The sequence below is a fragment of the Pinus tabuliformis genome, chromosome Q (genome assembly GCF_031772625.1).
Source record: "Pinus tabuliformis cultivar Carrire ecotype Pingquan chromosome Q, CPIR1, whole genome shotgun sequence".
In the NCBI taxonomy this organism is placed as follows: domain Eukaryota; kingdom Viridiplantae; phylum Streptophyta; class Pinopsida; order Pinales; family Pinaceae; genus Pinus; species Pinus tabuliformis.
The window spans coordinates 512,033,020-512,038,752 of NC_142296.1; positions in this window are offsets into that span (position 1 = coordinate 512,033,020).

Consider the following 5,733-nt stretch of genomic DNA (forward strand, 5'->3'; position numbering starts at 1 on the left):
GATTCACCAAACAGATCCGTATCGTATCAACATAAACATATTGTCCCACGAATCAATAAAATTCCAAAAACATAAATTCTTTTTAATATAAAACTACGATTCATCAAACAGATCGTATCGTATCAACAGACACGTATTGTCCCATGAATCGGATCGTAACGGCGAATTTTGGTTTTTTCCCCAATACAAGCGAACTTGGTAGCTATGTAAGAATCTATTCCTTAGCGAAAACCCAAATGGAATAAATTTTTCGGCCATTTATTCTCCTATTCTCATCCCAACAAACTTAGCAGGTCATCTCTAGGTAAAAACATAATTGAAATTCTATCTTAACCACAGTTCACGATTTCAATAGAATTAACATGTCATTTCTACGTTTTCAATAAACTTAATATGTCTTTAGTTAAAGTTTTATGGGTAGTCTAAGGAGGCGGAGGAGTTTTTGGAAAATTATGGAAATTCCAGTCATATTTAGAGAAAATTTGATAAGGATTTTTTAAATCTAAATTATAGTTGTTAAACTTCAAAATTTTAGGTGTTTTAAAAGCTTTTGATGATGCTGAATCCATTTTCACCATCAAAAGCACGATTCAAACACTGTCTCTACAAAAAATTTTGAATTTTTTTTGCCCAAATTCCAACCACTTTTGACCCTCCGAACAATTCCTCTACCTCGTTAGACGACTCCAAAATTCTATCTCAACCATTCAATCTACACACCAGATTTTCACTACTTCTTAGCAAGCCCTGATTTCCCCCGAGCTACGAGCTACATAAAGCATTAACATGTGCATGACGAGTGCTAATTCGTAATGCTTTGTTAAAACTTAGTGTTAGATAATCAATATATAATTATATTTCATTATAAATATGATATTTTTAATTGTATTATAGTTTTGTTGTTATTGATATAATTTAGAGGAAGAATCAGATTTATGAAAATGGAATTTTATTTTATTTCTAAAGAAATTTAATTTAAAGTTTAATAAATTTAGAATTAAGATGAATCAATAGTCATTTTTAATAATATTATTAATAATTATATAAATTTTATATTTTTATATAAAAATGTTTTTCATTTTAATTTTATGAAAATCATATATATATATAAAATTTGAGCATATTTTATAATTATTTTAGTTTTTTTTAATATATATTTTTTGTGTAGGACTATATTTTCATCATGTCCAATATATCACCTTGATCGGGCGGGGAATTGAATAGTTGACTTTACATAAAATAGTGCCTTAACAGAGCACCAGATCACTGTCTATCCAAGTCCCCGTGGACTACTTTTAAAAAAAATATGAAATGCATATCATTAATTATATGTATATAGATATTTCATTGTAAATATTAATTTTTTGTATACTTATTGATTAAATTTAAATATGAAATTCTCAATATAAATTCTTATTTTAATTTGCACATTTGGATCTTATCGTTTATATTTTATATATATTTCACATCTGTACATATACAATTTTTTTTATTTGTAATTATATGTTTCCTAACAAAATTTATTAAATTGTATTTTTGTAATTATATGTTCTAAAATTCCTTAAGTTGTAGCTTAGTTTGTGGATCATGGTGATATGAACTTGTTGTAGCGGCAACAACCACCCTCCAAAATTTTGGCTCACATGCAAATTTTGGAGCCTACCTTGGATCCTGCGATCGATCGTCCTTAGTCACTTGTTTCTAAGATGATGATCTTAAGAGTTGTTCATGTTCTCAACTTTATGCAGCATGTGTCATCTTTGGGCGTTGGGATTTTTGTTTGTCATGCAAAGGGGATGTTGTTTTGCTTCAAGGAAAAGCATGCGTGCATGAGTTGTTATCATCACATAGACATGTTTCACACTCACTTCATGCACTCTTGTCACAAAGGTTGTTGCCTCAAGAAGAGTATGTTTTATACATTCTGGATGGTCTACGTTGTATCACTAAGTGTTCGTGCGTGATCATAGTCGAGTCCTATCACTGTTTACATATGTTTCATTGATCACACACTTAGCTCATGTCCTGAGCAACCTAGCCTCATCCAGCTTCTAGGAAACATGCACTTTGGTTTTGCAACCCTCAAGCTTTCTCCCTTGCCTGCTAGAACTCCGCAGTGCGCAATGCGCAGAGATCACAGACTCCCTTGGCATCCAAAATTGCACAGTGGTTTCCTCAAGTGTCCTTCCCCCATCCGAAACCCGTTGTCTCCAGAAACTGCATAGTATTGTCCCTCATCTGCTCAGTTTGCCTTGCAACCTAAAACTGCACAGATGTGTCCTCCCAGAACCCATTCAGCAGCAGTGCCTTGCATCCAACAACTGTGTAGTATTTCCTCTCAGTTTCTTGGGCTGCACTACACTCAGAAACTGTGCAGAGGTGTCCTCCTAGCACCCCATCCTACAATAGTGTCATGTGCCTAAAAACTGCGTAGTGTTGTCCAAGCTGCCATATTTTCCTTGCATTCAAAAACTGCGCAGATGGGCCTCCCAAGGCTTCATCCTGGTAGCAGTCACTACCCGTTGAAACTACGTTGATCTATCTCTAAGTGACTACAGGAAAGTGTGACAAGCTGAGATCACTCCCAAGGAGTTGAGTAGAAGGACCTAGAGACCAAGTGATGGAAAAGGATTAAGACCACATGCAAACTCCGTCGAATGCATGATCATCTCGAGGTTAATTATGGTAAGTAAAGAACACATTTCGAAGTACACCTCTTATTTGAGTTTGCAACACTGCTTGTCATTGTCATATCATGATGTCTTCAGTAACATGCATATCTGAAAACACAAAAAAAAATCATTTCGTGTGTTTCCTCTTCAAGTCTTGCTTCCTTTTCGCTTGTTTGACCAACTGTCGTCTTCAACATGTTGATTGCTATCTCATGCTTGCGACCTTGTTCTGGTGATGTTGAAGGTTTGTCTTTGTGTGTATGAGTTGTGTTTGCTGTGTAAACATCTATCGCACCCACAAATGAATTCATAAACAATGTCGTGCAAGTGTCATCATGGTCATTCAGTGATATATCTCAAGTGCCACACTTGTTACTCTCAAACTTTAGACTGTCACACTGAGACATGCTGCCTTGTTGGTTTGAGGTGTCCTATCGTCGAGTCATGTTGAGTGTTTGTTGGCAAGGTTATGTATACACGAGTTCACTCGCTTACAAACTTAGCCATTTTTCCAAAACTCCGTCGACCGGATAACCCTCCATCAACCGGACCTCCACTCAGCTACAATGCGTAGTCTCAGCCCTTAGTGACCAAGTACTATTGCCCAAAACTGCGTAGAGCTTGAGGCTTCCCTCCAGGCAGTCTGCACTGCGTAATTCTAGAATCAACTCAACTGACTGGCACCTAGAACAACACAGAAGTTTCCCAAGAACCCATCTCAGTCTATGCTCCATGCAAGCCTGTCCATCAAGCGTCTTGTTGGTTAACCTGAGAATTTGACTTGAGTAGTGACCCAGGGTTACACGCATTCCCAAAACTGCACAGAGGCTGTCCAGCCTTCCTGCTTATAGTGCCCACAGAAACTGCGCAGAAGTTGTCCACCCTTCCAGCCTGCACTGCCCACAAAAACTACACAGACATGAGGGACAAGATCCTGCTACCTGTCACTACACTGTCCTCAGAAATTGCGCAGTTCTTCTAGGCAGTCCCCCTGCTAGCCTACCTTACTCCCTTGTTGCAAACTACGCAGTTTTCTTTGACAATCCACCTGCTCTCCACCACTCCTCTTAGCCCATAAACTACGTAGTCATGTCTTGCTTGACTACCTCCCAAAATTTCACAGTTTTGACTAGCAAGCTCTTACAGCCTTGATCCCGACCTCCTCTCGAAAACTGCACAATTTGCATTGCCAATGCTCCCTACTGCCCCGCATTGCCTTACCTGGAAAAATTGCGCAATTCTACATCCCAACTTAAGCATATCCCACATATGTCATTGTTGTCCTGAACTTCTCATACCAGCCTTCCAGTGACCTCTGTGCATTTTTTCCTTACAGTGTCCTCGAGCCTCGCATCCTGGCAGACATGTGCTCTATGTTGTTTCAAGCGTTGTCCATTCTCTCGGTTACCTACACCCGAAAATGAAAAACAATACATCATGGTAGACTAGGGGATTTCTGGATTTGATTTCCTCTCGTCATGAGTGATTTCAGAAACAGGTATATGGATGAGACATGGTGCGAGGACGAACAAGATGAACCAAGAGTGAATTCTAGAAGACTTGCTCGCAGTTAGACGAATACACAAAGCATACCAAATAGGAAGCAAAGGAGACACATGCACATGCATGAACAATCAAGCAAACACCAAGACCGTTGAAGACTCCACGCACTTTTCCATGCAGAGGTGAAGTTATTGTACACCACGAACACACTCATCACTCAACAGAACAACAACTCGACATGGACAACACATCCAGCATGTGCATACCAGCAGTTTCATGTCGAGTTGTGTCATGAGTCGCCTCAGCCACATCACTACTTTGGGTCATACTTGTGTAGTCAATGTAATGTAATGTGGAAGTCCAAGAGACCCACAAATGAAGTTAAAGATCCATGTAAGTCGAAGAGTCATGTAAGTAGAACAATCATGAGGGAAGTCGAAGAGTCACAAGGGCCAGTTTCACCCTTATATACCCCCTCATTTGTACATGTGAAAGACTTTTGACCTTAGCTCCTCCCACATAGCCTTTAGAGTTTGTAATCTTTTCTTTGAGGAGGAAGCAGTGGCTCCAACGCTCCACTATTGGGTCTAGTGATGTATAATGTATGAATGTGTCTTGGAACTTTTGCTTAATTTAGAAGCCTATCACGGGCCAGCAGGTTTTCGTGCATGTGTTGTACTCATTTGTAAGACTATTATTTAAACTCTTGTAATGCATGTTTTCTTAACTTGTACTAGGATAGTTGAACTACTTCATTTATTCTAGTGCATATATTATTGAAGATGTGTTGTAATGGTTGCTATTGTTGTCTCATCTGTGTGGACTACTCCGCTGAACACTAGGCAAATTCATTCTTGTATATTTTTTATTATGACTGTCGCATCCGTGTGGACTACTCCGTTGGGTGTTGTACATGCTATTCAGTTACCTTAGTGTTTGTGACTATTGTGTTTGTGTGGACTACTCCACCGGAAGCTGAACAGATCCTATTGTGTTGTGTGTCTATACCTGAGTTGGGACTATTCCCTCTTGACTTGAGACTGACTTTCACCCTCCCCCTCTGTAGTGAAGGAACATAGACACAAGTTACACTAAGCACTCACCAGGCACACATACCTCGCTATTTAGAGACTAAGTATACCACTCTCATGTGCTGACAAACAAGAGCTAAGGCATATCTTTAAGATAATGGAAACTAGGGCATCATACCGGATAGGACTCCTACACCAAACGATGTGAGGTCTAGTTGGGACTTCATACTGGGGAGATCCCCTGAATGTTGGTGGGTCCAACAACGTCAAGAGAAATATTGGGTAAACTATGAAATGTAAGGTTCAATCCCCTAGAATTAACTATGTTTATGGAGAGGATGATAGGTTGTATGTCCTAGACATATAATGGGAGGGATCAAAAACCACACTATATCAAATGAGTATGTTGTAGCTATCAATTCCTCTAGTTACAAAGTTCTAGTTGACTATTCCTTTGGTTGTAAAAATGTCAAAGGAACTTACCTTAAGGGGTATGACACATCTTTCATGTCACCAACTAAGTGGGT